We start from the raw sequence: 14,875 nt of genomic DNA, 5'->3' as shown, positions 1-14,875 counted from the left end.
TCCAAGAGAGACTGCAGTCTCCTTGCAGTGGTAGTACACGAGTCTTGGTGGGGCTTAAGTGCTGATTGTCTATACTTGGTGAGTTGCAGATAAAAGCATGTGTGAGGACAGTTTGGAGAAAACCTAATTTTTTGGCCAGACCTCATCATAGACTCTTGATTGCCATTTTTAGATGAGAGTACTTTAAAATAGAGCCAATGTTTCTACAAACTCTTATTCAGTTCCTACTTTGTGTTGTAGGAACAGGAACGATTGGCAGGATAGCTTCTGCTGTATTTGAGTTATTCCAAAACTACACTGTTGTTCTAGAATAACTCTGAACAAAAACCATGTTCCAATTGCAAATGTATTCATTCATCTTCATTTTAAGACACAGTGAGGTGAAAATGAAACAGTGCCATATTCTCCATGAAATGTCAGATGAAAGAGATGTGTTCCAGGAGTTAAGAAATCACAGGTATATTTCACTGTTCCACTCTCCTGTGAAAACAGCTTTGTTTCTTTCATCCAAGTTTGTTATCTCTCAGATTTCTGAGCAGAAACTATATTTTGTACCTGAAGAAGCAGATTTTCCTCAGTCCTCAGGTTCACAGAGTGTGGAGTAAATTCACATCATAACTGAATGATTGATGTGACAACTATCTGATATGATATAGAAATAATAAAAACACATCGACTGGCTGTGGGACTGGAGGACCCTTCATCAGATCAGATCAGACCTGGACCTGAACATCTTTCAATAACCGTGAGCTTGTACCTCGTCTGTTCAGCTGGACTGCACAGAATCATGTCCTGCGATAACATGAAATAGCCACACTGAGATATGTGGAAATGGCAGTTTATTTCTGTATTTCTGTGGAAATGTAAACACCTTCATTATTTTTCTTTTGTTCTTTTGCCCTTTATGTCCCGTAAAATCACAGATTTGGTGCTTTCAGGAACCATTAGAAATTCTCAGTTGTGCCAGTGGCTCAGGAGTTACAGTATTTTGACCTAAAATGGGTTAAACTCATGTAGCAATTTAGAAAATCTCTGGCTCTGTTAAAAAAGAACCAGGCTAAGAAATCTGTCCTCATTTCTATGTAGCTATGGCTTTAGGTAGAGTCACAGTTAAGGAATCACCAAAAAGATTACACTTCATCATGGCTGTCTGACAGCTGATGATAAGTAAATAAATAATAAATATCAACCTGGCGATCGTTCCAAATAAAATGTCATAAAGATTCATCCAACCTGCAGTCCTCATCTGTCCATATAATCTTTTATGGCAATTCCACACCATAGTGATGACCAGGTGCTGCTCCAACAGTACAAGTGCTGCAAACTTATTGATAACAGACAGATACAGGAAGTTAAACATAAGACTATTTTACATACTTCATATCCTTTTAGTGTTATAATTATTTACAACCATGTCCCTGTGGGATTAATGACTGATGGCTGAGTGACTGACTGAAAGCACAGCACTGCTGTCAGTTCAGGTGCCAGTTCATAGAAATATGGGCGCATGAATTTAAACATGAAATGTTTGCATACACTTTAGTCTTTACTGAAACTACTTTATTTGGAGTGCATGTAGCATCTAAGACAGCTCATCAAAATGTCAAGATATAAATTTAAATGAGTTAAAAAGAGAAGTCTGAAGAGTGCTTTAGGCTTGTATTAACCACCTTCTGAGATCTTGCACAGATCAAAGAAACATGGTGAAACATGTCACTGCTGTTTATCTATCAGATCGTTTATAATTACACTAATCTCTTAAAGTTATGCTTAACTTTCTAGAATTGTTAAGTGAAACACAAACTGGAAAAAGTCACACCAGACTAAGTGTCACCAGCAAGAGTTTTTTCATCAGGTCCCTGATAGTGTACCTGTGTGTAACCTGTGTGTAACGTGTGTGTAACGTGTGTGTAACATGTGTGTAACCTGTGTGTAACGTGTGTGGAACGACGTGTGTGTAACGTGTGTGTAACCTGTGGAACCTGTGTAACGTGTGTGTAACATGTGTGTAACATGTGTGTAACGTGTGTGTAACGTGTGTGTAACGTGTGTGTAACATGTGTGTAACCTGTGTGTAACGTGTGTGTAAGGTGTGTGTAACCTGTGTGTAACCTGTGTGTAACGTGTATGTAACCTGTGTGTAATGTGTGTGTAACGTGTGTGTAAGGTGTGTGTAACCTGTGTGTAACGTGTGTGTAACGTGTGTGTAACATGTGTGTAACCTGTGTGTAACCTGTGTGTAACGTGTGTGTAACCTGTGTGTAACGTGTGTGTAACCTGTGTGTAACGTGTGTGCAACATGTGTGTAAGGTGTGTGTAACCTGTGTGTAACGTGTGTGTGTAACGTGTGTGTGTAACGTGTGTGTAACCTGTGTGGAACCTGTGTGGAACGTGTGTGTAACGTGTGTGTAACATGTGTGTAACATGTGTGTAACGTGTGTGTAACGTGTGTGTAACGTGTGTGTAACATGTGTGTAACCTGTGTGTAACGTGTGTGTAAGGTGTGTGTAACCTGTGTGTAACCTGTGTGTAACGTGTATGTAACGTGTGTGTAACCTGTGTGTAATGTGTGTAGCGTGTGTGTAAGGTGTGTGTAAGGTGTGTGTAACTGTGTGTAACGTGTGTGTAAGGTGTAACGTGTGTGTAACGTGTGTGTAACTGTGTGTAACCTGTGTGTAACCTGTGTGTAACCTGTGTGTGTGTAACGTGTGTGTAACCTGTGTGTAACCTGTGTGCAACATGTGTGTAACGTGTGTGTAACCTGTGTGTAACCTGTGTGGAACGTGTGTGTAACGTGTGTGTAACGTGTGTGTAACATGTGTGTAACCTGTGTGTAACGTGTGTGTAACGTGTGCAACATGTGTGTAACGTGTGTGTAACGTGTGTGTAACGTGTGTGGAACCTGTGTGGAACCTGTGTGTAACGTGTGTGTAACGTGTGTGCAACATGTGTGTAACGTGTGTGTAACCTGTGTGTAACCTGTGTGTAACGTGTGTGTAACGTGTGTGTAACGTGTGTGTAACATGTGTGTAACCTGTGTGTAACGTGTGTGTAAGGTGGGTGTAACCTGTGTGTAACCTTTGTGTACTGAGCTGCAGTCTTTAGTAGAAAAATATTTAGCAAATCAATAAATAAGCAATCATCCCAAAAAAAAGAACTTAGAGAAAAGCGATTTTTTTATTTTTATTAAGCTAATGCCCACTAAGCCACCACCTTTATTTGCTTATTAACCACTGTTCAGACACTGTGGCAGTGCCACTTACAGCTGGACTTGGACTGAAGTTAATATAGAGAGTAAAATAAAATATTTCAAAGTTATTGTCTCTGATAATCGCTAATATTAGTAAAACTAGAGCCTTACCTTTTCCCTTCATTCAGCCGATACTAGCGATGTGTGGATCCATACTGAAATATCGATTCTTCCGATACCAGTCATTTATGTTCTAGAATTGATTCTCATATTAAAATATCGATATTTTAGTAATTTAGGGTAAATTTGTAGTTTATCATTAACAGGAACACAGAGGAAAGAAACTATATCATTCAGATTGTCTACATTGGAAGGAATTACTTCCTCTTCCGCCTTTCATAGTCATGTGAGAAATACGGCTGTATAAATGTGTCCAGCCCCTGGCGTGCACACTCACAATAATGGCTGAGCATAAATTGACTCATGTGTGGACATATTTTACCTCCACAAACAGCCGAGACGTGGTTCGCAATACATGTGGCAAGAAAGTGAGGTGTTGTGGCAACACCACTAACCTTGTCAAACACCTCAGAGTAAATCATATCACAGAATATGATGAGCTTATGTTGAGGCAAACTGAAGAGGAGGAGAGGGACAGGTGCTGCTAGGGCGAGACAGACGTCTCTCACGGAGTCCTTTAGTGCTGCAGGCAGGCACCGTGTTCAAATAGCGCACAACTTCAGTTTTTTTTTTACTTCTATATGATAATTCTGCACTATTAAGTGATAAAAAACAAGTAATCTGATGTCCTGTAATCATTATGAATCTATAATTTGAGATACAATACAATAAATAAAATACGTTTTTGTACAAAGTATCGGTATCAGATCAGTATCGTCTATACCACCCTGAATTTTACTTGGTAGGAAGGTAGGAAATCAGTGGTATCGCACATCACTAGCCGATACATGACGCTTAGTGTGAGGCAAGAATAGAGCAAGGTTTTTCCAGGTTTCCTGTTGTTGTCAGTCAGATATTCTCTGTCTGTATCCAGAGAGTTCCAGTGGTGAGTCTGGGAGTCTATTCCTCAGGTAACGGTTTAGTGAAGTGAAACATGGTCTGGTGTACATGTGGGAATATTTATTTGAGCTTTCACACAGACTTTGCATTTTTTACCCAGATTGCAGAGGCGAAGTGTGTTTTAGCGACGGTCATTCTCCACAGCCTCGTAATTTGTCAAAGAAATCAGCCTTCATGCAGGATGAATTCCCCTCTGAAGATCCACACTATGAAAGGTTTAAATTTACTCTGATATTAACTAGGCTTGCCTGAAGGATGTGAAGCGTGTTCTGCCTGTGCTGTTTCGACCTTTTTTCTTGCCTGTCTCTGAGCGTGCATCACGGGCACGCAGGCGTTGGTGTAATAGAACGTGACAACAAATTCAAATTATGAAGGGGAAAAAGCGCCTTAATTCGTCTAACAGTCGGTGAGTGGGTAAAGAATTTCTCTCCTCCCGCTGAGTGTGTATATGCGTGTATGAAAAATAGGTCATTATGAAAATCCACGTGAAACATTTTCCCTTTGAGTAGATTTATAATTTTGTGTCCCTTCTGTCAGCCATTATTGCCTCAAACAAAGACAAAGGAGGGATGCATAAGGATGAGGGAAGATTTCTTCTGTCAGTCTTAAAACACATTTCTCTGCTGTGTTCTGTCTGTACGTGCACTGAAAGTCTATCACTGGCTCGCTCATGTACTCACTGGCTTTGGCTTGGAGTAAATACACCAGACCTTTTTTCCAAGTCCTTTTATGTGTCTCCCTTGATGGAGCGCATCAGCCGACTGGAACTCCAAATCCATCCCCATGTGAGAAAAATGATTAGAGAAAATGAACTTACAGAGCATTTCATCACTTTCATGCTCTCGGTCTACTTGGCAGAGTCAAAGCGAGCAGAGTACCTGGAGCTTCTCATGGTGCAGAGACACTGAACAAGCAGACACATGCAAATAGTGTTAAAGTGAGTAGAAGGTGTGGCTATTCAGGAAAATGATGCATAAACGCACAATATATTCATTAGCAATTAGAGTATTAGAGTACAAGTCTGTTGATCTGGTCAGTTCAGTAGCAGAGCGGGCGGTTAATTACTTTCAGGTGAAATAAGCAACAGGTGCCCTACAGGGGCAACCATGTGACGCCCCCCCAAACAGGAATGGTTTTACAGGTGGAGGACACTGACCCCCTCCCCCCATTTGGATCCTCCAGGGTGGACCATCAGTGCATGATGATGCCAGGCAGTTACTCTAGGAGAGCTTGACAGGGCTGTCAAAGGTCTTTTCCCCATGCTGTCAGAATTTATTCTATCATCACTTTAGTCACTCATTTTCTTGCCTGCTTTCTTCACCCAGTCAGCCTTTGCCCTGTGCTGTACTCTTAGTGCTCCTTCATCATTCTGCCTTTTAGATTCATGACTGTGATTGTGTCCATGTCTCTTCAGTCCCCGTTACGATCACCATCCGGTGTAACTGCAGGAGAAGCTCCTGCATGCCAACATGGCTAAAACCACTCATTCTTACTGCAACTTCTCACTGACAGCAACATCCAATGTAGCACTGAGACTGGGAGACTTGTGTGATTGCACAAGCTTTAGATACCTGTCTGCTTTCAGTTTGTTTTTCTAATTTTTTCGGGACTCATTGTGTAATCAGGGGCTCCTTATTTTAGCAGCCAGCTGGGAGTAGAGCTGAACTGTAACTCATGTGTCAAAGTCAAGGCCCGCGGGCAACATCCGGCCCGGCGTACATTTATATCTGGCCATGCATAACAATACAGATGTACTATTATTGTTATGCATGGCCCGGCGATATGGGGAGCTAATAATATACAAACTACAGATCCCATAATGCAGCGCTGCAGCCTCCTTGCTGAACGCTAGGCTAACTGGGAACATTCCCGCATCAATCAAGTCAAACTTCTGTTATTGCGAAGCTAGCTGCTCACAATGGTGGACAGAAAAGTTGATTCTGAAAGCAGAGCCTTTCAGGGCCAGTGGGTGACTGAATATATGTTTACAGACATTGCTGGTAAACCCGTGTGTCTTATTAGTGGAGCTAATGTGGCTGTAATTAAGGAATTTGATTTAAGACAGCACTACGAGACAAAACGTCAGGATAAGCTGAAAACCTAAATGCAGAGCAGAAACTACAGAAAGTAGAAGAGCTAAAGAAGAATCTGACATTTCAGCAGACTTTTTTCACCAGAGCAAAATCACAAAGTGAAGCTGTTGTGAAAGCAAGTTTTATTGTAGCAGAGGAGCCAAATCAGGCCGGTACCACTCTGAAGAGCTGCATGATGAAGCTGTGCGACGTCTTGTGTCCAGACAAAACGCAGATTTTGGCAAATGTGAGCCTGAGGAGAAATACGATTGCTGATCGGGTTTGTGAGATGGCCACTGATTTAAGAACACAGTTGTGTGAAAGAAGCAAAAACTTTATTGCATACTCTCTTGCTGTGGATGAAAGTACAGACATGATGAACATTGCACAGCTGGCCATCTTCATCCGTGGAGAGGAAATATTGAACATTAAATCGATGCACGGGACAACGACAGGAAAAGACATTTTTTAAAACATATGTCGAAGTGTAACCAACATGAAACTGCCCTGGGACAAACTTGTTGGATGGAGCGCCAGTGTTGTGGGACAAGCGGACTAGTCAGCAGGATGCGAGTAAAGATGCAGGAGGAGAACTGTACCGGTGAGTTAACAGCATATCACTGCATCATACACCAGGAAAGGCTGTGTGGTAAAGTCCTAAAAATGGAGCATGATCACCGTAACGCAAACCGTAAATTTTATCTGAGCTAAAGGTTTAAATCACCGTCAATTTCAGTCTTTTATGTGGGAAATAGATTCAGAGTTTGCCGACATTCCTCATCATACAGAGGTCCGTTGGCTGAGTTGGGATAAAAATTCTCAATCAAGTTTTTGAGCTCAGCAAGGAAATCTGTCAGTTCATGGACATGTATGATGCAGTGAAGGCATTTCAAGTGAACCTGTCACAAATGCACCAGAGGCACCTGCCTCACTTTCTCTGTTGCCAAATAATTTTGAACCAAGTCAGCGGACTTTGCTGAACTGCACCTGTGCAGATTCAGATGGAGCTGCAGTGTAATGATACACTCAAGGCAAAGTACGACACTGAATGGCCCGCACAGTTTATTAGTTCCATTCCTGAAGCAATGCCCCAGCTCCGCCTACATGCGTCTCCAACCTTGTGTTTGCTTTCATTTATTTTTTCTGGGGTTTTTGGCAGCATGTTCATATTTCTAACTTGCATAATTTTGACAGGATATATTTTTTATGAAGAGCAAAATATTTAAAGTTAAAGTTTATTTTTTAAGTTTATTTAATCTTGAATAATATTCCTGTCTGTTTTTATTCATATTTATTTTTAAAAAATATTGTTGTAGTGTGTTCAATAAATATTTATCTTGTTTGGCCCGCGACCTAAAGTGTGCCTTGAGTTTTGGCCCCTTGTGCAATTGAGTTTGACACCCCTGCTCTAACTCTAACTCATAACTAAATTATGAAAATGATTCATTAAACATGTTTGTCGAAGCAAAACAAAACAGGAGCACTAGAAGGCCATAAAACAAAACATGAGTCCAAAACCAAAAGAAAAGAAACACACCAGAGCACAGGAAAACAAAGTCCAAAACAGAACAGTTCAGGGGGCCGGCCCGGAGGCCGACAGCACAGGAGCTCGGACCGTTCAGGGGGCCAGCCGTGCGGAAGGCAACGGCGGCGACGAGGAAACAGTTCAGGGGGCCGCCCACGATGGCGGTGGCGACTCAGGCGAAGGGAGTCCGGGGGCCGCCCACGACGGCGGTGGCGCCTGGCCAGTGGCCTGGAAAGTGGCCGGTTAGCTGCAGACCCAGACGAGGCTGGACCAGGCGACGCTGAAGGCGAAGACACGGAGGCTGGACCAGGCGGCGTGGATGAAGACTCGGAGGCTGCTGCAGGCGGTGTGGATGACGAGGGCGCTGCAGGCGACGTGGATGACGAGGGCGCTGCAGGCGGCGTGGATGACGAGGGCGCTGCAGGCGGCGTGGATGACGAGGGTGCTGCAGGCAGCGTGGATGACGAGGGCGCTGCAGGTGGCGTGGATGATGAGGGCGCTGCAGGCGGCAGCGTGGAAGACGGAGACGGAGGCGCTGCAGGCTGGACGGATCCCTTGGAACCTCCAGGGACTAATGGAGACGAAGGCTAGACGGGCCCCTTGGACCCTCCAGCGGAGACAGGTGACAAAGGCCGGAGCGGTCCCTCGGACCCTCCAGCGGAGACAAGAGATGAAGGCTGGAGCGGTCCCTCGGACCCTCCAGCGGAGACACGAGACGAAGGCCGGAGCGGTCCCTCGAACCCTCCAGCTGAGACACGAGATGAAGGCAGGAGCGGTCCCACGGACCCTCCAGCGGAGACACGAGACGAGGACCGGAGCGGTCCCACGGACCCTCCAGCACTAAGCCAGCAGTCATGGAGTCCACTAGCTGACACAAAGGCGACTGGCAATGCACTGAGCACTGGCTCTGTGTCAGGGTTTCTGGGTCGTTGACCCAGTATTTTTAGTTCATGTTCACTGTTTATCTTCTGCCTATTTCACTTCCTGTTTTATTGTGTTAGCCTTGGTCTGTGTGCATTATGTTCAGTCCTCTTCCCATGTACCATTAGCTCATTATGTTCAGCTGTGTACTCATTGGTTTCTAATCACTCATCACCCAGCCTGTGTATTTATGTTCCTCAGTTCAACCAGTCCAGTGTCGTGTCATTGATGTTCATGTGATGTTGTCCTTTCCGTGTGTTCCCTCAGTTCAGTCAGCCATTCAGTTATCCAGCCAGTCAGTGTCAGTTCTCCATCTGTTCATCCATTCCTTATAATAAACCTTCACCAGTCTTCATCTACCTGCGAGTCCTGCGTTTGGGTTCCTTCTTCCTTGCCTCCACACAAAACCTGACAGAATGACACGACCCGTGCCACGAAGACACGATTGGAACCCAGCGGACTCTGACCTCTATGAGCGGCAGGAGGCAGCGCTTTCCCGTTGGGCAGAGGAGCTCAGGGGAAAACAGCGGCTCTTCGCGGAGAGAGAGCACGTCTTCGAGGGGACTCACCTGGCTCTGGGCGGGCCTCGGAGACGCCGCATTCCCCCACCTGCTGCCTCACCTGCACCGCAGCATTTGCCACAGACAGTGGGCGCTTCACGCCGTGCTTCAGCCGCTCCCTCTCTCGCCGCTCCGCTCCTCGCTAACACACCTGCCACACATTCGCCGGACCTCCAACCTCGCCACGGCACAGCGGCTACGCCTCCCACCTCGGCTCAACGGAGGCTACCGCGCCAGAGGCTCATCACACTTCCTCTTCCCGGAGAAAGCGGCGCACACGCCACCATAATATGGACCATTTTGAGCAACTCCCGGCGGTGAGTTCCAGTGACTGTTTTCCACACCCTTCATCTAATTATTCACCTAAAACGCACAATGGACTCACTACTGATTCATGGGGAGTTTCCCTCCTAGAGGACAATGTGGCCTGGGAAGAACTTTTCTGCTCTGCTCCCTCTGAGCTGGGATTCATTAAGGCCCATACCCGCGCTTCAACACCCCCGAAGACTGTTCATCTAAAGACTGTAAATGGTGATGGCAGAAAGGCCAGAGCAACCTCTGATAAATCTGTTACCGTCCCTGTGTATGCAAACCCTAGGCCTGGTCACTCTAGCACTGTTTTATCTGAGTCTGCTCCTTCGTCCACCTGTCAACCTGTTCCGGTTTCATCAGCTCAGGCCACTGTTAAAAATACTCAGTCACCTAAACCTGTCAGTATCACTCTCTCAGTCAGTATTTCCACTTCCATCAGTCAGCCTACACCCACACCTGTGCCAGCTCCCAGGACGAGGGCAGCTGTGACCCAGTATACCTCCACACCCGCTCCTGTTTCTCGGGTGGGCGTGACTGGTGTCCAGCCACCCCCCGTGCCTGTCCCAGCGCCTAGGCTGAGGGCAGCCAGAATCCAACCCGACCATCCCAGAGGCCCAGCCGAGGCTCTCCAGCCAGTGCCCTCATGCTCTGGAGGCTCGGAAGAGCTAGCCTGCTTACCCATCAGTCCACCACTTCATCCACCTCCTGATCCAGCCTTTCACGCCCTCGCACTATCCCTGGTTAGGCTAGCTGAGGTGTCCCCTGCTCAGGCATCAGCTTTACTGGCCCAGGCTGTAGCTTTATCCCCTTCAGTAATTCAGTCTTTAGCTCAGCCATTAGCCACACCAACCCCAGCACAGCCGGTAGCCTCACCAACCTCTGTTCATCCAGTAGCCTCTCCAGCCCAGTCAGTTCCCTCACCTGCTGTTCAGCCTCCAGCCCAGTCAGTTCCCTCGTCTGCTGTTCAGCTTCCACTCCAGTCAGTTCACTCGCCGGCTGTTCAGCTTCCACTCCAGTCAGTTCACTTGCCTGCTGTTCAGCTTCCACTCCAGTCAGTTCACTCGCCTGCTGTTCAGCTTCCACTCCAGTCAGTTCACTCGCCTGCTGTTCAGCTTCCACTCCAGTCAGTTCACTCGTCTGCTGTTCAGCTTCCACTCCAGTCAGTTAATTCGCTTGCCGTTCAGCCTCCAGCCCAGTCTCCTGTAGCTCACTCACCTGCTCTCCAGCCTGCTCCAGTCCATTCAGTCCAGCCTGCTCCAGTCCAGTCAGTCCAGCCTGCTCCAGTCCAGTCAGTCCAGCCTGCTCCAGTCCAGTCTGTAGTCCAGTCGCCTCCTGTCCAGTCTGTAGTCCAGTCGCCTCCTGTCCAGTCTGTAGTCCAGTCTCCTCCTGTCCTCCAGTCCTCTATAGCTCAGTCTCCTGTCCTCCAGTCTCGTCCTCGCCAGTCTTTTCCTGTTCCCCAGTCGCCCGTCCTCCAGCCTGTCCAGTCTGTCGCCCAGCCTTCTGTCGCCCAGCCTTCTGTAGTCCAGTCACTCATTCACCATCCATTCCAGTTCCCGGACCCGAAGCCACAGCATCCAGAGCCAGCTGTGAGCGCCCCAGCTCCTCAGCCAGGGGTTTCCGCACCCGCTGGCCTGGCCGCTCCTCAGCCAGGGGCCTCCGCGCCCGCTGGCCCGACCTTCTCGGTGGCCGCCGCCATCTTCCTCGCAGCCACCCACCAGATCACCTCCAGCGTCACAGCCGGCCACGTGGCCGCCCACCAGAACTGTCTCGTCTCGGCCACCGGCCACGTGGCCGCCCACCAGAACTGTCTCGTCTCGGCCACCGGCCACGTGGCCGTCCACCTGAACTGTCTTTGTTTTGGGCTCCGTCCCTCCATCCTGGGCCCCCTCCGCCCGCCCTGTTCTGGTTTTTCTTTCTTTTGGCCGTCGGGTGCCGGCCTTTGAAGGGGGGGGGGGTACTGTCAGGGTTTCTGGGTCGTTGACCCAGTATTTTCAGTTCACGTTCACTGTTTATCTTCTGCCTGTTTCACTTCCTGTTTTATTGTGTTAGCCTTGGACTGTGTGCATTATGTTCAGTCCTCTTCCCATGTACCATTAGCTCATTATGTTCAGCTGTGTACTCATTGGTTTCTAATCACTCATCACCCAGCCTGTGTATTTATGTTCCTCAGTTCAACCAGTCCAGTGTCGTGTCATTGATGTTCGTGTGATGTTGTCCTTTCCGTGTGTTCCCTCAGTTCAGTCAGCCATTCAGTTGTCCAGCCAGTCAGTGTCAGTTCTCCATCTGTTCATCCATTCCTTATAATAAACCTTCACCAGTCTTCACCTACCTGCGAGTCCTGCGTTTGAGTTCCTTCTTCCTCGCCTCCACACAAAACCTGACACTCTGCCCAGGCAACGCTGACATGGTGCAGTTCACAGGGGGCTGCTTTAAATTCAGGGGTCCAGAATCAGCTGGGGACTGAGACCTAGCCTCTGGGGAAGCCCTGGAGTGGCAAACTGTGCCAATGGCGGCGAAACCTTGAAACGCACCCTGAGTAAAAATAAGACTTTCTCCCTGCATGGAGTGAACGAGTGAACCTGGTAATACTGGAGCCTGAACTACGAGTAACAGTGACACAGGAGGCACAGGAGCCTGGACTAGAGGTGACACAGGAGGCGCAGGGACCTGAGCTACAGGTGACACTGGAGGCGCAGGAGACTGAACTGAAAGCGATACTGGAGGCGCCGGAGACTGAACTGAAAGCGACACTGGAGGCACTGGAGACTGAGTGGAGAGCGAGTGAGCAGCTGACACTGGAGACTGAGTGGAGAGCGAGTGAGCAGCTGACTGAGCCGAGAGTGGCTGCTGAGCAGCTAACTGAACTGAAGGTAGCTGAGCAGGTGCTAAGCAGTTCGTACTGCTATCCGCTGCACAAAACACAGCCCCTGAATGAACAGTCACATAGTCCGAAAAAGAGTCCTCACTCACCACAGCCGGCGAATTAGAAGTCCGAATGTCCGGCTGTGGGGTGGTGCGCCGGCGGCGCGATCGACGTTTCCTCCCCGCAGATGGCTCCGACGGGCCGGGCAAGATCACATCCGGCGAGTCAGGGCAGCGAGGCAGGAGTGGCAGAGAGCAGGTGAGGTGTGTGCTGGAGGAAGGCCTGTGTGATCGGAGAGAGCAAGCCAAACAGCCACGGAAGACCAGAGAAGAGCTGCTGCAGGCGTGTTTCCACAGCGCGACGAAGCTCCTCCGGGGGATGTTCCAGCCACAGGCTGAGAAGATTCTCAACGGTGAAAATGATGTCATCCCTTAGCTCCTCCGAAGGGCTGCAAGCTGCTGGGTCCATGCTGGCTGGTTCGTTCTGTCACGTCCGGTGTGGCAGACGTGTGGAATACATTAGGACCCAAAATGCAGCAGCTCAGGTGCAGGTGAGTATTTATTAAACAAAAGAAAATACAAACAACAATGGCACTGGGAACATGAAACTGGAACCTAAACTGGGTAAAACTAACAAAACAAACCAGAAACGAAGATGCAGGGAGGTCCGGGGAAATACACACAGAGAGACGGAGAGACGCAGGGAGACCGAGGGGAAACAACACAGAAGAACCAGCAACGAGGACGAGGTAACACACACTATAAATACACACGCCAGGAATCAGGGGATGGGAAACAGGAGGGGAACACACCTGGAAGACATCACAGCTGACGAGGCAGGGGAAACGGAAACAGAACACACTGACAAAAGACAGACACCATCAAAGTAAAACAGGAAACACATACACGTAATGACACAGACTCAGAGACGCAGACTAAACACAGACCTACTACACTAAGGGGATGCACAAGCAGAGAAAACACCACTAAACCCAAGGAAACCCAAAACAACAGTCATAATACAAAACTATCAAAAGTAAAAGTACAAAACCAAAAACACTGGGTCACCGACCCAGGACCATGACACTATGTTCACAGCTCTAGTGACTCTTGCTCACCTTTGTGATGGTTCCGTCTTGTACAGCATTCATTAAGCAAAGTGCAAACCTTCAAGTCCAAGAAGGTAGCTGACAACAAAGTCCAGTCGTATCATATGTTAAAAACTGTTTACTGTGCCTTATATGGCATCATTCTTTTAACACAACCTAAGTAAGCTAAGGCAAGCTTGGGCTTTCACCACACTAAAGACCAAGCAGAAGGACAAGAAACAGCTGAGGAAAACAAGTGACATTAATCAGCAAGAATCAGATGGGGGGCGGGGGGGTGTAAACCTATGCACAAGGGCCAAAGGACTATCAAAATAAAAGAGGAAGTGATATAAGAAAAGGAAAGGTAACACAGAGACAGGGAGAGAAACTGAAACAAAACATAAACTATTAACAAAACCCTGACAGCAAAGCTCAGACTGAGAAGGTCTTGGACGATAACATAATGAACCTGACCAGGAGACATCAGAAATACCAGAAACAAACAGAGAATAGTAAATATAAGAACCTGAAAATCCACTCTCCAGACACTGACTCAAAGCTGTCTTTGATTTGTAAAATGTTTGCTTTTACACGATCAGTCAAACAGCTTAATCATGAAAACAGCTGATATTCACCTACATGTGACCACTTAGCAGGATTATTATTTCCCAGTGTGGGAAAGATTCACTGGTTAGGCTGAACTTGTTGCTGCCAGCCCACGACCTATCAGTCATGATCAGCCTGAGAGTGCTGTGTGACCAATTTAACGCTGACTGTGTGTTCTTAGTCGTATACAATGACATCATAAAGTCAAGTCGTTTTCACTGTGAGATCATTTGATTCATCATCAACCTTTTATAGAATTCAAATATGAATGAATGAATGTTTATACAATATATATGGAAAAAATATAAAACCCTTAAACATGCACATGAAACGTGAAGTTAAAAGTTTTCTTAAATTTGCTGACTAAAGATCAACAGTGTTTCCAACTGTTTCTTCAGAGAAAAAGAAGCTGACTAAATAAAGAAAATTAAAATACAAACAGTTTTTACAGCTGTGCCACAGGATATGGAATTATTTATTGCAGAGAAACTCCTACATTAGTCTTAGAGCTGAACCGGCTCTGTGCTGGTTGAATAGCAGGAGAACAACCTGTGCAAATCCCACATCGAGCTGCTTTCACACCAGTAAAAGGCCTGAACTGGGTAACACTGGTATTTAAAAGACCCAGGTGGGAGTCTCTTTTCTCCTTTTGCTTTCTG

Source organism: Oreochromis aureus, linkage group 2 (genome assembly GCF_013358895.1).
Source record: "Oreochromis aureus strain Israel breed Guangdong linkage group 2, ZZ_aureus, whole genome shotgun sequence".
In the NCBI taxonomy this organism is placed as follows: domain Eukaryota; kingdom Metazoa; phylum Chordata; class Actinopteri; order Cichliformes; family Cichlidae; genus Oreochromis; species Oreochromis aureus.
The sequence above is the reverse complement of the archived record's forward strand: the minus strand, read 5'-3'. Positions refer to the sequence as shown.